Source organism: Felis catus, chromosome B4 (genome assembly GCF_018350175.1).
Source record: "Felis catus isolate Fca126 chromosome B4, F.catus_Fca126_mat1.0, whole genome shotgun sequence".
Classification (NCBI taxonomy): Eukaryota; Metazoa; Chordata; class Mammalia; order Carnivora; family Felidae; genus Felis; species Felis catus.
The window spans coordinates 6,717,363-6,737,877 of record NC_058374.1 but is presented as its reverse complement, the minus strand read 5'-3'; the positions used below and the strand labels follow the sequence as shown (position 1 = coordinate 6,737,877).

Below are 20,515 nucleotides of genomic sequence, written 5' to 3'. Positions count from 1 at the left end.
TCCTCTCCCGAAAGAAGGTTCGATTCCCACTGCCCCTGTTGGACGGGGCACCTTCCGACTTGGCTGGGTTGTTTGGGGGCTTGACTTGCTTGACTTTAAGGTGCCCGTGCCATCTTTATATATTAATAGAAACGACCGTGAAGACCGTGTGTTGTTAGTGCCCCGAGGCGTGGGCAACAGCTGAGTGTGAATGCCCCCGCTTTCCTCATTGCCTTCCACACCTTCCGCTCCGTCCCCCACAAGGTCTGACGCGGGCGAGGCTTGTAGAGGGGTGGGGGCATCTCACTCCCAGCCCCCCAGGGAATTTTAGGGAGGGCCCAAGCCCACACCGACTAAATCTAAATCACCAGCTGGGCTGCCCAGAAAAAATCAGTTTTGAAAACATTGTTTCAAAGCCCCCCCCCCCCCCATGAATGAGAAGGAAGGTCTCCCTTGAACAATGACTGGAGCCCAGACCCGCTGGATTTAGTCCCAGCTCCCAGGTGGCCCCGAGTTTCCCTTTTCCTGCTACCCCAGGCTCCCAACAATTCATATTTCCTTTTTGCCCACCGTGGTGTTTCATTCCTTTACTCCTTTGAACGTGCTGATCAAATTGCCTGTATTTTGAACCTCACCTTTTCATAAATTCTATTCATTCTTCATTCTGTCTTTGATGGAAAACCTTTTTAGGTGCTCTCCTGCCTCCGGGATGGCCTGTCTACAGGACCTTGCATACAATGGGCACTCAATCAAATGCTATTAAAATAGCATTGAACTGTGTGAGAATGCAGCCAGCCTACAACGATTAACATAGCGGAAGAAGGACGATTTTCTCAAATACCGAAAGAGTTACCGAAAATGAAAGCATCTACCTCTTTGTTAATTAAAGATAAGAAATTGAATATTTCTTAAAACGGGACTGTGAGATTGCCCACATTTATCTTCCAGATGTGCCTTCTCCACCTCAAGCCCTGTAGGCCATCTGGAACTCTCTCCTGTGCCTTTAAATCTAGCACAGGGCCCGCAGCTCAGCCGGGGGGGGGGGCCTCGGTTCCGGTTCCTCGTCCTGTGACATCAGCCCAGCCGCGTCTTAGGAGACAATTAACCTAAGGAAAAGTTTCTGTGTGGGGAACACGTACCTCCGCCCACTGGATTAACCGCGTGGGGCTGAACTTGTCAGGACGAGAAGCATTGGGTTTCAAACCCGGTAACAAAGACAGAAACAGATTCGCACGTCAGCGAAGACAAAGCCAGGTTTGTTCAGACGTCTGTATGTTCCAGTTCTGTCTCCTGGGAGAAGCTTACTTTCCGCAGCAAAATAGCAAAGGCCTGGGAAGGGGGGGGGGGGGGCTCAGGTGAATGAGGCTGTCTGCTAATTTACCAATTAGCTTCAGGGACTTAAATTTTAGTCGCCCTGCGTGCAAACCTTGATGCTTCTCTTTGTTCCAGATGCTTTCGCAGATCAAACCCTGCAGACAGGAGGAAGTTTTCTCTTGGGGATGCATTTTATGCGCTGTTATATTACCTTCTACATCACGGCTGACGTCTCGGGGTTCCATAGATCAGGTAACCCAGGACTCGCTCTGCCAGGGTAGGACGAAGGCGGCCCGTCAATGCAATTCCAACATTTAGTGAACTTAGCTCCGGCTCCCACTGGAGGCTGAAGTCCCAGAGGCAAGAATTGTCTGCACTTTGTACCTACAGCGGTCGCTACAGGGCCAGGTAGATCGCAGGTGCGGAAAGAAATAGTTGTGACATCGTCGATGACGCACAGAGGAACAAACAGAGGAGGCTGGCTGAGCAATTCGCTACCAGAGCTTCTGTCCGCGAGAAACGCAAGCTAGTGCCGAGGTCGCACCCTTAGGTGTCTACAGGGCCCGGGAGGTAAAAATAAACCAGCGAGACGGATTGGGTGTAAGAAAAATCGGCTGCCAGAAATATCCTCAGTCTTGCCCTGGTTTTCCAGATGTGTTGTTGTACGGTCGCACTCGAATTATGCGTGGTACGTAGAGGTCGCGTTATCAACTCGAAATTGAAACATCGAAAGAAAGATTCTGCGAAGTAATCTGTCAGTACACTTTAAAATTCATATTTCATCCTGTATTTTTATGTCGCCCTCCCTTACGCTTTGGGGGAGGGCAGAGAAACCTGACAGCTTGGTTGTTGTTTTTGTGTGTGTGCGTGTGCGCTTAGGTGACCATGTCAAGTCTTGCGTTCTGTGCTCAACCTGAAGCCCTTTTACAGGGAGTGACATTTAGTTTTATTCGGTTTCATAATGAAAACCAGATGTTCCCAAATGTAGGCATTCTCCATGTGGAGAGATTCCCGTGCAGTGATTGGTTGTTTTTTTTTTTTGTTTTGTTTTTTGTTTTTGGTGAAAGTAGCTACTCTCGAGATATTTGTGATGTTTTGCTCTTTTTGCGTCCGGCCACGGGGGTCCATGGGCAGCTTTTAGCCACACTTCGAGTGTTACGCCAGAGCGTGAATCAAACAGTCGTTTCGTAAAGTTTAAAACTGAGAATTATTGGGGCGCCTGGGTGGCGCAGTCGGTTAAGCGTCCGACTTCAGCCAGGTCACGATCTCGCGGTCCGTGAGTTCGAGCCCCGCGTCGGGCTCTGGGCTGATGGCTTGGAGCCGGGAGCCTGTTTCCGATTCTGTGTCTCCTTCTCTCTCTGCCCCTCCCCCGTTCATTCTCTGTCTCTCTCTGTCCCAAAAATAAATAAAAACGTTGAGAAAAAAAAAAATTTAAAACTGAGAATTATTATTATTTTTGCTGTTCAGTCTTCAAATGTCTGACTTTGGAAATGTCTCACTTTCGTTTCAGTAGTTGGATTTCAGGGAAGGACACTGGGATCTATCACTCCTTACGAAGTTACACACGCGAGCAGCTTTGGAGAGTCTGAGGTTTTAGGGACCGGTCAGTGCCAACCTGAAAGGCTAAATCTGTCTTCGCTGTTTGCTGTTGAAATGTGGTGACATTTTTCTTTGGATTGCATCGGCGTCTTTATTTTTTCCACCAATTAATAAAAGTCACCAGGACAAAGCCAACCCCTCTGAGCTCCATGTTATGGCCCGCTGCCACGTGGAGTCCAATAAATTTGAAGTGTCTGTGACATTAGGGCCTATAGGCAGACAGTGTTCACGTTGTTGCATTAAAAAAATTTTTTTTAAATGTTTATTTATTTTTGGGAGAGTGAGAGAGAAAAAGCGTGAGCGGGGGAGGGACAGAGAGAGAGGGAGACACAGATTCTGAAGCAGGCTCTAGGCTCTGAATGCTCAGCACAGGGCCCGACACAGGGCTCGAACTCACGAACTGTGGGATCATGACCTGAGCCGAAGTCAGACGCTTAACCTTCTGAGCCATCCCGGTGCCCCGCATTGTTGCATTTTTAAAGTTTTAGTTCTTTGCGGATGAATGTCTAAATGCAATGCCCTTGCAAACTGTTACCATCTTGGATCTAAGTACTAGGGCAAGTCCAGCGTTGATGGTGAACATTCCAGAATCCGGGTCTGTCTGCACTCCAGCTTACTAATTTGGACCAGTGCACATTACCCTTTTCCACATTTCAACACTGATCTCAATACATATAATATGTCGTGTCCTGATATCACAGGCATGATACACTATGTCCAAAAGTTTTTATCACACTTTGGCCATTTCAAAATTCTAACCGAAAGCATGAAGAAATACAGCTATCTGTGTTCTCATCAGTTATGAGAGGAAACACCACGAACTATCTATTTTCTAGCGACTTGTCCTACAAGGTCTCAGCCTTGTAAGCATTCTGAGCAAATTGTTTCTGGTTACACTTACGTTTGTAAACACCAGCTTCTGTCTCATACACTGCTGTTGTCTGTAGGTGTTTTTATAAATCTGAAAAGGTTTTGATGCCTGATCAGATTTTTTTTCACTTAATTATAATTTTTTTTTTTCTCTCACAGCAACCTTACTTGCTCTACTCAGGTTATAAATAAGCAAGTTGAACTTTCATTTTTTATTTCACTTGGCTTTTTGTTGTTGTTAAATCGTATTTTATTCCGGGAGAACTTACCCTGCCTCGTGGAAACCAAAATAAAGGCTGTGGCTCACATTTTCCCCTCCTCCCTCAGGATCCTGACCTACCCTGGTGCCGCCCTGTATGGCCCCGTGTGACGTGATCGCCCCTTCTCTTGGAATTTGTGAGTATATCGAGTCATCTCTCAATGGCTATTGTCCCCCGATCTGATGGTCTCACCATACATGAATAATGATAAAATAATAAACCATATATTTAAAAGCAATGTAGGTCTAGAAGCACCTGGGTGGCTCCGCCAGTAAAGCGTCTGACTCTTGATTCGGCTCAGGTCATGATCAGCAGGGTCATGGGATCGAGCCCCATCTCAGCATGGAGCCTGCTTGGGATTCTCTCTCTCTCTCTCTCTCTCTCTCTCTCTCTCTCTCTCTCTCCTCTCTCTCTCTCTCTCTCTCTTATTTTCTCTCCCTCCTTCCCTGTGCCTCTCTCCCTGCTTGTGCTCTCTCTCTCTCTCTCTCTCTCTCAAAATAAGTAAAACTTTAAAAAAGTAAATAAGAAATAAAAACAATGTAGGTCTAGATGTCATATGAAAAGGGATACAAATTCGTACCTTAGCAACTAGGTGTACATCCAAGTCTTGAACTGCAAATAATTTTATTTTTGTAAAAATGTTTTGGGGGCGCCTGGGTGGCTCAGTCGGTTAAGCGGCCGACTTCGGCTCAGGTCATGATCTCACGGTCCGTGAGTTCGAGCCCCGCGTTGGGCTCTGGGCTGATGGCTCAGAGCCTGGAGCCTGTTTCAGATTCTGTGTCTCCCTCTCTCTGCCCCTCCCCCGTTCATGCTCTGTCTCTCTCTGTCTCAAAAATAAATAAACGTTAAAAAAAAAAGATTAAAAAAAAAATGTTTTGCAAGATTTATTTAAATTTCCTAAAGATGAAATTTTAAAATTTCATCGTAACAAATAATTTTCAATAAATATTTTTTCTTTTTTGTTTTCTGGAATAAATATATTGATGCTGATTTATAATTAATCACTTTAGAAGGAAAATAACCTTTTGGAAAGGTTAATTTGTCAGTTTTTCCTACATTTTACTTTATGTTTGTAATGAAAATGTGTTTAAATTGTATATACCTTAAGTGAAAATATATTTTATTTTTAATCCATCAGATCATTGCTGCAAGGCAAATGATGTAAATACAGATTTTAATGATTCAGAAGTGATTTCACTGAAATAAAGCCAACAAAACAAGTCTGATGGAATAAATAAAAAGTCATTTATAAATTATTTATGTTCTTTATCTTATTGCCCATCCAAGGGTCATCGGTGCAGCAACGCATGTGTAATAATAATTAATTAAATTCAGTTGCCACTGGTATTTTGATGACTTTGTCTCAGATAGAGACCGTAGCTTTACTCTGATTTATTTTATTTTATTCTGTCTTATTTTGTTTTATTTTATTTTACTCTTTTCTTTGCTTTTCTTTGCTTTGCTTTTCTTTTCTTTGCTTTGCTTTGCTTTTAATTTAAATCTAAGTTAGTTAACAGGTAGTGTAGTATTGGTTTCAGGAGTACAATTTAGTGATTCACCACTTACATAGGACACCCAGCGCTCATCCCAACAAGCACCCTCCTCAATGCCCAGCCCCCATTTAGCCCATCCCCCCACCCACCTACGGACCAGCAGCCCTCAGTTTGTTCTCAGGATTTAAGAGTCTCTAAGGTTTGCCTCCCTCTCTGTGTTTATCTTATTTTTGCTTCCCTGGGTTGTTAAAGTAGAAATGTAGAACATATATTCTTTCAAAGTTTGCTTGATGTACGACTTCACCGGTGCTCCTGCCCCAGCCTTGTGGTTGTGGGGAGCAGGCCGCCCACACCCCAACTCCCCTTCTCAGCATGCTGAGCCTCCTCCGATCATCCACCCAGGCCTCTGGGAGGCATGCCCTTTCGTGTCAGCCTTCACGCAGTGACCTCTCGGTTCCTTGCCTTAGCTTCAGTGTCACCTCCATGGGACACTCTTCCCTGGATCCAGACTCTACAGGATTACTCTATTTCACGTTCCTTACATTTTGTATCACGACCCAATATTTTGTAATCTACAACTTTGTTTATTTTCTTTCTCTTCTATCACTAGAATAGAAAAATACTGGGGCGCCTGGGTGGCTCAGTCGGTTGAGCGTCCGACTTTGGCTCAGGTCATGATCTCACAGTTTGTGCGTTCGAGCCCCGCGTCAGGTTCTGTGCTGACACCTGGGAGCCTGGAGCCTGCTTCGGAGTCTGTGTCTCCCTCTCTCTCTGCCCCTCCCCTGCTCGTGCTGTATCTCTCTCTGTCTCTCAATAATAAATAAACGTTAGAAAAAATTTTATATAAAAAAAAATAAAATAAATTACCTTGAGCTACAGAAATAACGTGGGATAAATCCCCCAAACACAAGTTTGAAAAGCAAGTTAGAGAAAGATATGTATGGTGTATGGCAGGGTTTATTAAAAGGCTAAGAAAGATGCAGAACAATGAGAAACTGATGGACCCATAAGTCGGCAAGTAGGGTCCGTTTTTTAAGAAAGTCCTAGGATGATTAACCTCGATTTCCTAAAAGTGGTTATTTCTCGAAAGGGAGACTTGTAAGGATTAAGTACAGAAAACAAGAGCTTCACTCCTATCCTCGAGGCTTTGTTTAAATGTTTCCTTTAATGGATTTCATTCTCTGTGTTTTTCTGTGTCCTTGAAATCCTTTGCCATTTAAAAGAGGTAAGTTTTCAGTGTGGTTTTGGAGGTGCCACAGAGCTTCATGATGATTTTTTGTGAATCTTCTGGGCTTTTCGCATTTTCTGGCAGGTGTCCTCTTCATTTGCCTCTAACTCCATCTCAATAACTAAGAATACAAAGAAAACGTGAGAGCCATCTGGGGCTTCTTAGCACTTGAATGAAGAAATTTGTCCCTGCCATCTTGGGTATTACTGAGTCCTATTTAAGTTCTTCCACTTTCAGAAAAGTTCTCAACACTCTTCTTATCCCCCTCCTCAGGGCTCATCCATTAATCCATTTGCTTATTTATGCAGTGAGGATCGGTTGAGCACCCTTGAGGAAGGCAGGGATGTGGGGCGCGTGTTACTCTGGGACACACTCTTTGTACCCTGGTCCCCCGTCTCTCTCTCTTTCAGGTCTGAAATTAAAATATTACTTCTGCTGTGTGGATGGCAGGTTTATTTCAGATAACTGAAAGAACGCCACAGTTAGAATATCTTTCATTTTTATCTCCTCAGCCCGTTTCAAGATGTATGATTTCACTTCCTCAAAGTCCCCCCCCCCCGCACCCGCCACCAGCAGGCAGTGTGAACAGGGACATGTACAGGGTCACACAGGAATGGACTGGTGAGCGGGGGGGTGGCTGGCACTCATGAGGCCAGCTCCAGCTGCCTTGAGTCTCCAGAGAATCTTGGAGACTTGTTATGATTTATGACAGTTGGAGTTTCTGGAGGATGCGGAATGTGTCTACCTCTTGCCCACGTGCGTCAGTCCGTCCATTCCATTATTCAGGTTTTTATTTCCCGGTGACTTTCTGTTTCATGTTGTTGGGTACGCGGCTGGCTTGAGACGTGTAGATGATTGGATTCACCTTCCCTTGTCTGGTTTCCAACCTGCTTTCAACCAGCTCCAAGTACATCCTCTGGCTGTATTTTTAGCTCTCAAAAATGTGGCAAAGGAGCGCTCGTTTGAAAAAAGAGTCACCCAGATTCCAGTTATTCCTAAATTCTTAATTAAATTCTCCCACCCAACCCCACGGAAGACGCTCCGTGGAGTAAGCCGTACAAGCCTTCGTAAAGAGCGTTTGCGTCCTCTCCCCATAGCTTAGTGAGACACTCGTGCGCGAAGTAGATGGAGCCCGCGAAATTACAGTTTCAGGCGGGGCGAGGGATGATTCAAGTCAAAGACTTTCTTACCATTCACGTGCGAAAAGAAACAAAACTTTTCAGGACTAAATTGGCTGCAGGGAAATGTCATGCCGGCGTGTGTAAAATCACAGGGGACAGCTGGCTAGAAGAAGGCATGAATCAGAAACCAGCCTCACCTCCCCGTAGCGGCAACCGCCACCAGAACGCTTATAAATAGCTCTGTTTCCCAGCTCCGTCAGGAATAGCAGTGGATATTTACATGAAAGTCACCACTGTGTCCATCTCGGAAGCAGACCCAATGGCTTCCTCAGGGAAAGCCTACAGATGGAGGTCTCATGGCCGGGGAGCACCGTGGCTGTGTCAGAACCTCAATATTAGGTTTGTGTGGGGAAAGGGGCCCTCTGGGGTTCAGGACGAGGGCTCCGGTGGCGTAACGGCTCAGCGTGCAAACTGTACAGCCTCCGACAGAGATGACCAAATGTAATCCGGAGTTCAGAAAACCAGAGTCCCGCAGCAGCCTGTGAGCCCAGCTGTGAGTGAGCCTGAGATTTCTTTAGGTCCCTCCGCTATTGTTTTCCTCCTTTTAGAGATCTGGGCCAGGCGGTCCCCACCGGACGTTCAGGCCATATTCCGAACTCCGGTGCCAACTGCCGCTTTTGAGTTCCGCTAAACCCTGGAACCACTCTTCTAAAGCTGGAGGCATCTTTGTTGTTAGGGAAGCAACACGGAGCCCCCAGATATTTCCAATCCATTGGACTGTACCCTCTTTGATGCGTGAAGCTGCGGCTAGCCTGTCACTCATTTCCTTCTAACCCTAGATACGCACGAATAGTAAGTGCTCAGTAAACGCTTGTCAAACAAATGAATGGCCTTTTCTCTTACCTTTGCCCAGGACCCAGAACATCACCACTGTTCCCAAGAGGGAGGCCCACCGGGTGGGCTGGGGAAGGAGCTTCTGTTGGGTGCACGGTTGGCTCGATTTGCAGCCATGCTGACTTCAGGGAAGGAGAGGAACAAGCTTCTGGAAGGAGGGGTCGGTGGAAGGCAGAGACTGGCATCACTCACTGATTACAATGCAGCTCCAGCAAATGAAACACAAAGAAGGCTGGATGTGGGGCCCACTGAAGCCTGAAATCACCCCATTACCACACCGGAAGTCACCAGGAAGTACGAGTGCGTTTCGTCTCAAGATGGCGACGGCACAAAGCACAGCAGTATAGCTTCCGAGCCCACCGTGGGCTGGTAGGAAGGCTGGAAACCTGGGTTGTGGGCAGCGAGCAGTTCTTTCCATGAGTCTGTGGTCATCCCCTTTGGCGACGTTGGCCCATTTGCCGTGCGAAAGGGTGAAGCGCGTGAAGGAGGTGAGGCCCGGGGCTCTCCCATCGTTAACGTCCTCTGGTTGCAATTCGTCCTTCCCCTGATTTCTCGTGGAAGCCTGCAGAAGAAAGGTGACCCAGGCTGGCATGCCCACCTCGCACCTCTTTTCCCTGCTGGTGGCTCCCACCTCCCCCTGCACATCCATTAAAGCTCGGTGTTGGAAACTGCTGAGCAAAAGCAGCTGTTTGCTTTGCTGACTTCCCTTCCTTTGGGCTGTCGACATATGTACTGCTGGCCATTGCTCTGGGCGGAACGTTTATGTTTGATTAACTCGGTTTTAAAACACGCCATCCGTGGAGGCACTGATTCTACTGGATTTATCTGCCACGTCAGGAGCTTCCGATGAATAACGTGGCTCTTAGAAAGTTTAGAGGCTGTGTCCGAAATGTGGCAAGAAAAGAAAAGGCAATTAGATAAGGTTTTTATGTGCTATGACCCACACTGCAGGTTGGGGTAGAAATCATTCCGCGGGAGTGCTTTTAAGTGGTGTTATTCAAGGAAGAGAACCCATCTGTATTCAGATGCTGACCAATTATGTTTTCACTCAGTTTATCTTTCTTAGATTTTTAAATACTTTTCTATTAAAAAAAAACTTTTAAAACGTAGTTTTATGATGTCTCAAGGACTACTCTTCTAAAGCTGGAGGCATCTTTGTTGTGAGGGAAGCAACATGGAGCCCCCAGATATTTCCGATCCATTGGACTGTACCCTCTTTGATGCGTGAAGCTGTGGCTAGCCTGGGCCCGAAGCTTCGGGCTGCTGGGCCCGAAGCTAGAATGGAGCACCCAGAATACATTTAAATGAATTACAAAGTGTATTATACTCTGAAAATCAGCATGAAAATGCACATTAATTTTTGCAGCTCTTAAATACTTTGCTGCAGAACTGCCTCCATTCTGTAATTGAAACAGCTCTTCAGATGCAATTTAGTTGCTGATTGGTTTTTAAGTATTTTTTAAAAGCTAACAGCTCAGATAAAAAAAAGGTGGTGTACCCTTGAGTTTTAAATAGGAACACAGATGTCATCGCGTGGGGACGCATTAGGCCACTGGAAGCCACACTCATCTCCTACAGAGAAAGGGTACTCCTCCCTGTCACGCTGTTAACTGTTCAGGAGAACACAGAGTTGGCTCGACCTCAAATAGAAGCTCTTGGTTACGAGGGAGTTCTCCTCTGAGTGAATTTATTAACTCCGCTCTCTGATTCAGACATTCCGAGACTTGCTTCCCTGGTCTTCTGTTACCTCCCGGCTTGTCAGTTTCAAGAAATGTCAACTAGGAAAAGAGCAGGCGAAACACCAGAGCGGGTCTACGTTTGCCAGCAGGGCGATGCCTCCAGCTAAGAACCCGGAAGAGGCTGGAACGAACTCAAGGCCCGAGTCAAGCATTGGAAGACGTGCCGATTTTATTTTTTATTTTTGCCAACGCCGGACAGCAAAAAGGATATTGCAGGGGGGCTGTATCCCCATAGCAACACACCATAACTTCAAGATTAAAAAAAAAAAAAAATCTAGGGATTCTTAGCTGTGTGTCTGCCTCCTTGGAACTAAGAAGTCGGTTTTGACCTTGTTACGGGGATAACGGCAGGTGCCGGAGAAAGAATGGCAGAAACGATTCTTTTTTTTTTTTAATTTTTTTTAACGTTATTTATTTATTTATTTATTTTTGAGACAGAGAGAGGGACAGAGCATGAACGGGGGAGGGGCAGAGAGAGAGGGAGACACAGAATCTGAAGCAGGTTCCAGGCTCTGAGCCACCAGCCCAGAGCCCGACGCGGGGCTCGAACCCACGGACCGTGAGATCGTGACCTGAGCCGAAGCCGGACGGTTCACCGACTGAGCCCCCCAGGCGCCCCAAGAGTGTCTCTTTTTAAAATAAGCGTCAGGAGGCCGTAAGGGAAGGGGGGTGGGGTTTATGAACATCCTCATCAGAGAAACCGTGAACTTTTTCAAAAAACTTCCAGCCAGCTGCAAACCCTCAGCCTGGGCTTAACTCTGTCCTCACCATGACACCTGACTCAACGGCCTCCTTCACCTTTGAAAGGAGCCCAGGAGACTGGGCGAGTTTCAGTTCCTCATTTGTGTATTACCCCAACCAATTCCAGTCAATTCAGTGTCGATCCCTGTGTGACATAGAGGACAGCTGCACTCATAGCTTTTCGCCTACATAACCCTTCCCCCACCCTTCGTCTTCCTCAGGACATGAGTCCGGCTTCTACCCGAGTGTGTGTCTTCAGAAGCACAATTCTAATTGCCAAAAAAAAAGTGCCTGTTGGCTGAAATGTTCCATAAATTCTTTCTTGGTCAACACAGACATACCGCTGGGATGTTTTAAGGTGGACGTGTAAAATAATAATGCTTAAAAACCAAAAAGCACTAGGAGGAGGTAAAGTGCATGGCTATTGGAGAGTTCTAGAGATTGAGATGTGGAAGAGGGCGCCAGTGAGCTCACAGAAGGGAAGCCTCCCAAGTCTCTGGAAACCTCCGGTTACCCCATTAAATCGGTTTGTAGACCGCCTAGGGCCAAGGTCCGGCCGCCCCAAGATGGACCATTTGGTATAAAGAGTTATTTTGAGTTAAAAGCAATCAAGACCCAGCAGATTCAGGAAAAGCTCTTCACCTTTCGCTCAACTGCCTGAAAGGAATTTAGGCAGAGGACCCGCTCCAGGAAGAGAGCTACCATCACAGATAGCGGAATGATGATAGGAAGCAGGTATGCTGGACAGAGAGGAGCCTAGCAAGGCCACTTGGATCAAGGTCTCTTTGCCCCGTGGTTTCTGCGTGACCCAGCAAACATTCGTTTACCGACCATAGACTCTTTTTCATTTTCCCGTGACTTGCATTTTTTCTCTTTAAAGTGCCAGACCCCTACTCCCTTCTCCTTAGTTCAGACTGACGTATATCCTTCTTCGTGCCCGACTGTCTTGGGAATGCCCACATCTGTGTGGGTTCCCAGTAGAGATGCTGTTCGATTGGATTTTCTCCTCGAATCTGGTCTCGTGTCAATTCGATTCTTAGTCCAACTAGAATAGGACCTTGAGGGGAGAGGAATTTTCCTCCCTGACTTCAGAAATAACATCCAGATTCAAAGGGTAATTGCGCTCTGTGAATTCTGTGTGTTTAGGATCCCAGGCAAAAGTTGAGAAGGTAAATTGTGAGAGCGGGGAAAAGCCTGCTGTTTGTACTTTGTTCTTACTTCTAGCTTTCGGGGAGGGAGGATAAAATGTAGTAATAACAACATCTGACTACCATCTATTGTCTGCTTAACTGAATGCCCAGCAATGAGCCTCATACTCTATTTTCCTTTTAATCTTCGCAAAACCCTATGAGGTAGATACTATAAAGATCTCCTTTCATAAATGGGGAAACTGAGGCTTAAAGAGGTTAAGCAATGTGCTCGATCTCGGATAATAGCTACATATTGCACTATCTGTGATAGCAGCATACGGTCTAACATGACTTTAACTTAAAGAACGTTATGTATAATTCATAGATTGCTGAAAATTCATGACAAACTATATCTCTCTGTGTTTCCTTCACATGAACTATAGTCTACTGAAGGCCATGGCTTGTTAAGAAAAGTCATCCAAGTATGAAGCAGAGAATGGAGAACAGCTTTCAGGTAATAGATTTCTCTTTTTTCTGTTTGTGATAGGTAGCGCAACGTCTAGTCTCATCTTATGAAAAGAAAGTTACACTAAGAAAAATGTGCTCCTGAGTCCATTAAGAAAAAAGAAAAAACTCACCACTGATTAAAGATCTCATGAAGAGGTGCAGAAATGAATCACCTTCAAGTGTGTGATTATTTAATTCTCTGAAACAGATCATTATCTAAATGATACTCTCAAAATTTGCATAAAATATGCAGAGACACCAACTGCATCTCCTCCGTGAAAAGCTCAAAGGAAGTTTGAAAAATGAGCACGCTATCGCCTCTTTTCCTTGCAAATATATTGATGGCACCTGGAGAATGAATTTGAAACAATTCCCCCAATTTCTAGGTAGGAGCTTGCTTCTCCGGCTGAAATTCTCCAAATCAGGTTGCTTTCTCTCTCCTGATGCTGCAGGGCTCGTAAGTCTGAAAACATCAACTAATCAAAAAACGGGAACAAAAGGGGGATGTGCAAACGGTGGGGATAAGGAGGCTGAGGGATCTTCATAAAAAGATCTCCTTTAAAAACAAACAAACCCCCCCAAAAAAGACCTCTTCTTTCATGATGGAGGACCCCAAGCGTGCTGATGGACAAACGCCAGTACTGGGACCGCGGGAGGTAATATACCCCAGAAAGTGCTAGAAGACTACTGTGATAAGGATTTCCCAGAGCTGTGGTCCCTGATGCTGAGCTCAGGTACCCCCCTTCGGATCTGCCGTGTGTTGTCTGCAGCTAACAAGCGTTGGGCGGAGACGTGGAACCCCGCAGAATCCCGGGGTGGGGGGTGGGGGGCTAGCTGTCGGAGTCCCCAGCCTCCAGAGCCAGGCGGGGCTGGGGAGACATCTCCAAGGAGCAGAGAGGGGGCAGAGCAGAAGTGACTAGCCCAGGGGAGGGAGGAGCCGGAGGACGCCCCAACATCTACAGCCAGGATCTGAGTTCAGAGAATTCTGGAAAGTCTGTTTTCTATGCATGATAGGGCATTCATGGGTTAGCACAGTTTGAAAGGTTTCAAAGCTCAGTGTGTAGGTGGACTAAAATAGATCCGTGCAGCAAGATTGCCATCCTGGCTTTAAAAAGAGGGACAGAAAAGAAGAAGAAAAAAAAAGACGAAAGAAAAGAGAGGAGGAAGGGTACCCCCACCAGGGATGTCCAAATGAAGTAAGCCCTAGCCCCACCTGCTGCCGCATCCAGACGGTTCCAAGGATGATATATGCTCTCTCTGTTGTGTGTAAGATGCACCAGGAATTTGGCTTTCTGCAAATCTAAGAGATTCCTTATGTCGCTATCCGTGGTTTCCTTTCCAGCCTGCCTGCTGGCACCTCACAGAGAGCTTTCCACAACCACCTGCGGCCTGGGTGAAGTTCACACTCGACGCGCGTGGGGTTAGCATTTTCTGTTTGTTTCTTTTCTTTTAAAATTCCTCAGTCGAGTGTGGATTAGACTTGCATTGAGAAATGCTGGTATTGGCTTATGGATGTCTTTTTTAACACCTGCCTTGATTACTTTTTTGGGGGGAGATGTTTTCGGTCCCTTTTTTTTTTTTTTTTTTTAAGTTTTGCGTGGAATGTCAAATCCCAGCCTCGGGAGCTGGGACCTACCAAGGAGAAACCCAGATTGAGGCTAGGGCTATTTCTGTGTTTTACAACTTCTAAGGTGTGCACCCCCCACGCCCCCCCACTTAATGTGGCAGAAAGCAGGCTGCAACTTACACGGCCTGGGCCTTCAGTGGCAGCGGGACCGGGCAGCGGGTCCCAGGGACGCCACCTCCACTGCTACTCACGCCAGCCCGTTCACACCTCTCCTTATCTCGGCCACTTCCACCCCGTTCTGTGAATTGCAGCAACCATTTGTGTTTAATGGTCTCATGGGTGCTTAGAACGTCTCCGAGACGACACTATGATTTGGCATGAAGACGAGAAGCTATCCCGTGCAGAGAAAGACAGAAGGAGGCACACATTTGGTATCAGGCAAACAATTATTTGTCGTTACAGGGAAGGCTGCAATTCCTTATGTGCTCCCAAAACAGCACGCATGTGCTTTGGGAATCTAAAGGAAGACCCCTATGTGCAGAGAGAACAGGGCTCCCATCCCTGCCCGAGACGGTGCCAGGGGCCGCCTGTTACACCTTCCAAGCGAGCGAGTCCGAAAAAAAAATGCCCAGACAATAGTGGCGGGACTTTTTTGTTTTGTTTGGTTTTGTCTTTAAACAAAAACCGTGTCATCGTTGCTTTTCGTTTTTATTTCTTTTTCAGAGTTTCTTTCTTTATTTTGGGAGAGAGGGAGAGAGCGTGAGCAGGGGAGGGGCAGAGAGAGGGAGAGAGAGAATCCCGAGCAGGCTCTGCCGTGCTGACAGTGCGGGGCGACCACGGGGCTCGATCCCACAAACCTCGAGATCATGACCTGGCCTGAAATCAAGATATCGAGTCGGATGCTTAACCGACTGAGCCACCCAAACACCCCTCGCGGATGCTTTTAATGGCACCCATGATGCTGTCATGATGGCCTATCGATGACAGAGTTAAGAAGCCATATAAAAGCATCATTTCCTGAATGTGAAGAACTTTTTAGAAATTTCTGTGTATACAGTACTTTTTTTCTTAGTACCCCATAAAGTACTTATATGCAGGTCTTACAATCAACTGGTATCTAAGATTTGAGGGAACCACAGTATATCAAGTCTCTGCTAGCCAACACAGGGAGGGAGACTTGGATCCTGGCCACTCAGATGTTCTGGGTGTTAGAGACAAGCTAGAGTCCATGGCAGGGCCGATGTGTCACAGACAAGCAATTTATAAAGATCCGCAACGTAAAATACTGTAAAAACGGAGTAGCATGTTTCCCCAAATAAGTAACTTTACCTCTTCAGACATTAGATTCCCCGTATATACAACATAAAGGCATGAAACAAAAAATGGTTTCCAAGGGCCCATCTGAACTACCGCTGGAAGCAGGATGAAATTCGTACAGCGGGGCCCAAATCAAGGATGGACAGACACAGGGGCGCCTGAGGGGCTCAGTCGGTTAAGCGTCCGACTTGGGCTCAGGTCACGATCTCGCAGTTCGTGGACTCGAGCCCCACGTCGGGCTCTCTGCTGACAGCTCGGAGCCTGGAGCCCGCTTCGGCTTCTGTGTCTCCCTCCCTCTCTGCCCCCTCCCCCATTCATGCTCCGTCTCTGTCTCAAAAATAAATCACGCCAGGACTGTGGTCAGTCATTCGCTCAGCTTGTGTCGCGTGCGTGCATCCCCGTGACACCGAGATGACAGCATAGACGTGGCATGCCCGGGGCCGTGTCTGCCCTCTTGGAACTAGAGGCGGGGGCAGCAGCGGCTTTTATTGCTTCTGTGGGGACGGGCAGCCACCAGCTCTTTCAGAGTCAGAATCTTACTTTGAACTGAAATTAGTGCCCAACCCTTAGAAACAGGCAAGCGAAAGCCCTGAGGCTCCATGCTGCTCTCTGCCCACCACCCCCTGCCATCCCTGGAGTAACACAGAGCCTCTGATGGATCAGAGAAATGCCTGGGACACCGTGTTGTTTCTTCTCCATGAGTCCCCAGGGAGCGGCGTCCAAGAAGGATCTGACATCAGAGCCCGCGAGTGGATGTGAAGGTGGCGATGCTGGAAGTCATTGGGGTCCCAGTGTTTCGGGTACCGGCTGGGACAAACCCAACTCACTCCCTCTAGCCAGAGCAAAGCAGCCACCACCTCCAATGGGATTATGCTAATCAGTGGCTCCAGACTCGGCTGGTGTTTGAACAAACAGGGGAACAATGAAGAAGTCTGGATTCTGGGAGAGGCTCCAGCTAAGCCTGTTGGCAAATTTAGGTGTTGAGTGAGACCTTTCACTGGCAACAATGAGGGCAATTTGCATTTAATGGCCTTTAGAAGGGATTCTTTTTTCTCCCCCTCTGTATGGTAGTCTTTCATTTTTGATGATGCCAAATTCTTTCTATTGTGTTTAAAGGAACAGAAAGAACCCTTTGTTTTTTGTTTAGAGGGCGTTGCCCTCCCTGGGGAGGGTTTTTGATAGGCACAGCTGGCCGGGAGATGACTCGGGCTTTCTCCTTGGGGATCGGGACCCAGGAAAAGGTCCCTGGCTGAATGGGTGGCGAATGTCAATGACTCGAGTCAATGACTCAAATGAGTAAAAAAACCAAAAACACAACAAATAAAACACAAACCAATAACACAACAACAACAACAAAAAAACCCAAAAGCAAATTGTCTAGGTTTTTTTTTTTTCTGTACGATGACAGATGAAATGAGCCATAATCCACTCCTCCTCTTCTCCCTCCTCTCCTCTCTTCTCGCTCCTACGATAGCTGCCGTCGAATCCGCAACGGCTGGTTTGATCTTCCTGGATATCGTAGTATAAAACATGGCTGTGACCGATGGAAACGAGACCCGTGGTGGGGCGATGTCACACTAATATTTGCTGCTAACGACATCTTCTGGGCTCTTAGGGGGAGAGGATGCCGCAGACAGCATCCCCGCCAGTGCTTTCCTCCATGGAGAGCACCCACTAATTCTTTAGTGTTCTCTCCTCTCCCGGAGACAGCAGTCGAAGGAGCGAACACAATACATGTGCACGCTTTGTTAAAAGCGATGCTATTTGTGGGTGTGTGCATTTGATCTCATGAGTGTGTGTGTGTGTGTGTGTGTGTACATGTTGAAGACTTTCAAAGATGATACGCCAAAAAGGGATTGAGGAAGAGGGAGGTAATTGTGATTCCGTTACATCAGTAGGTGTCTACCATAGACACATATCTCAATAACTAAAAACTAATATAAAAAAGAAAAGGTGGGACCCCAAGCACATTTTAGAGAAAGCTTGACCTTGTTGACTGTGAAATATGTAATCACCCAGGACAGTGCGTTCTGGAAGCCCCAGTTCCACATAGGGCCTGAGGAAGTGAGAATCATGGACCCGGGACGCTGAACCCTACTCTGTGCCGGACCCCACAATCACCCCTCTGAGCCGGTACAGGCCCGAGGCTCATTGTCTAGACGGAGAAATTATGGTTTCTGATTTTGTATTAAGGGTCTGATGTTTCATATGTTAATTAAACTGACCAGTAAGGACGGGTCAGAGCTATTTTCAGGTACAGGAAACATTAGGCAAGGCCTTATCCAGTCTTCCACTGACACTTTGTGCATGGAGCAAAGGCCATCAAATACTTAACTGTAAGAGTGGTGGGTCTTTTTAAAAAACAAAAATTTTTTTTAATGTTTATTTAGTTTTGACAGAGAGAGACAGAGCATGAGCGGGGGAGGGGCAGAGAGAGGGAGGCACAGAATCCGAAACAGGCTCCAGGCTCTGAGCCGTCAGCCCAGAGCCCGACGCGGGGCTCGAACTCACAGACCGTGAGATCATGACCTGAGCCGAAGTCGGACGCTCAACCGACTGAGCCACCCAGGCGGTCCGTGGTGGGTCTTTCTGACGTGGTTTGGAGTGGTGGGGTTCGGAGCTGAAGGTCGAGAAAGAATTCTTGAGAGGTCTTCCGTGCAAAAGTGTGGTTACATTAAAGCGTGGGGACAGGACCCGTGGGCAGAAAGGGCTGCACTGGGGTTGTGACGAGTGACTGATGACATAAGATTTTCTATCTCATGGAGGGGAGGGTGACGTTAAGGCTCCAGGAAATTGAGTCTATAGGTTTCCGGAGATTGCTTTTTTCTTCTGAATCATTAAGACGCTTGCAGACTGATGGAGACTCATGTCCCACAGGACGTGATCTGTACCATTTGATGCTTTGTTTTTCCTCCAGCAAAGCGTTAACATTACGACAACTAGACCTTCCTGGAGGAATGTCTCTTGGACTTGTCAGTGGGCTGTAAGTTGCAAGGAAATTTAATTTTCCGTTTCCCTTTGTTTTCCGCGTCATTTTTGTTGGGAAAAAGAAAGGTGGGGGGAGTGCGTCCAGAGCTCTCAATTTTCCCTTGCACGTTATCTGTTTGGTCTCATCTGGTGTGGCATGAGGTCCCTTGAAATCGCTGTTCAAATATCTTTCTCTAAATTATTTTGTAGAGCTGCGTTTTGTGTAAGGGATAGGGAAAGGCCTTTCGAAGAAACAGATTCACTCTAAATCCGTATCAAAGACCAATGTAATCAGAGGTTGTGACTAGAGGGCTCTTAGGGCAACCAGAGATAAGCACTGGAAAATTGTTTATAAATAAGATATTGACCAGAGGAGTGAGTAGAAAGTTGGATATTGGCCTGGGAAAAAAGAAAAGGGCAATCCCTACACAGAAAAGCACAGGCGGGCGACTGGCCAACGGAGACCCATGGAAATCAGACTCAGATATGGAATACTGAGGTCGGGGGTGGGGGGGGAGGACACTCCTTCTACGGCTTTCTTGCATCTGCTCCCAGCCCATGGAAGGAAGGGCTTAGGGACTAGGAGGTGGAGAGAGGAGAGAGGGCCAGCTGACTCTCTGAAAGCAACCAAAGTGCTGCCTACAAAGGGACACAGGGATTTGACACTGCGTGACTTAGGGGAACTCTAGCAGCTAGAAATCTCTCTCTCTCTCTCTCTCCCTCTTTTTTAAATGTTTATTATTTATTTTTTAGAGAGCGAGATCATGAGCGGGGTTGGGGCAGAGGAGAGCAGGAGACAGAATCCCAAGCAGGCTCCATGCCGCCACGCACAGAGCCCGACGGAATCCAACCCATGAACCGTGAGATCATGACCGGAGCCGAAACCACGAGTCTGACGCTCAACTGACTGAGCCGCCGGGGGCGGGGGGGGGGGGGGGGGGGGCCGCAGCAGCTAGGGATCTCTAAAGGACAAAAGAAAATCAGGAGATTTAAGGCTTTCTCTTTAGGGCCCTGTCAAGGGTTAAAAGAAAGAGGGAACTTGGAACAGAGCCAGCTACATGATGCGTGGGACCCAGTGCAAAATGAAAACGCAGGGCCCCTTGTTCAAAAAGCAGAAGAAAGGGTCATTAAAGGCACTAAAACGTAAAGCTGTTTCTTTCCCTCCACGGCCTCTCTCTGTCTCTCTGTCTCTCTCTCTCTCTCTCCACTTCTCATGATTTGTTTTTTAATTTGCTCTTTAATGTTGATCTAAGCAAAGAAAAATTAAAAATTTAAATTATTAGCATGAGCGTCGGTGTTCATCGTCATATTGCGCGTGCCGGTTTGAATGCAAATATCAGTGTGTTTGATTCACGTGCAGCCTCAGGAAGGTTACGCAGTTCATATTTCATAGCTTATACATTCAGGTGGGTCTCTTTTTTTTCTTCTCGACAAAACAGGATGAGGGGGGAGAAAGGCAGTCCTTGACGTCGGGGAACCGGATTTGACGCTCACAGCTTCGGCCTCCGTGTTCTTGCAAACGGACCGGACACTTACGCTTAAGCCCTGCGTTCTCCTGTCGGCTGAACAATCTCACGGAACGTGTCCGGGGACCGGGTCCCCGCGCGGCCCACAAAATACTTGCTGAATGAGCGACGCTACGTCTTTGCCTATGACAGCCGTAGCCTCACTCGACCTGGCCCTTCTGATGAAAAAGATTTATTAGGAGACCCGCTCACGGAACTGCCCCTGCTTTGTGACCACATCCGATCTAGAACAAGCCTCATTCCTTAGATGCTCCCCCAAGTCA

General features: G+C 47.0%; 1 long non-coding RNA gene across 1 annotated transcript; it reads left to right on the top strand.

The window, feature by feature from the left end:
* The first annotated feature begins 1,007 nt into the window (after positions 1 to 1,007).
* Positions 1,008 to 19,513, top strand: LOC109501298. The gene is made up of 5 exons (XR_006600280.1): positions 1,008 to 1,233; positions 1,429 to 1,545; positions 4,090 to 4,158; positions 12,812 to 12,882; positions 18,677 to 19,513. It is a non-coding gene; the product is annotated as an uncharacterized LOC109501298 (long non-coding RNA).
* Positions 19,514 to 20,515: the final 1,002 nt, after the last annotated feature.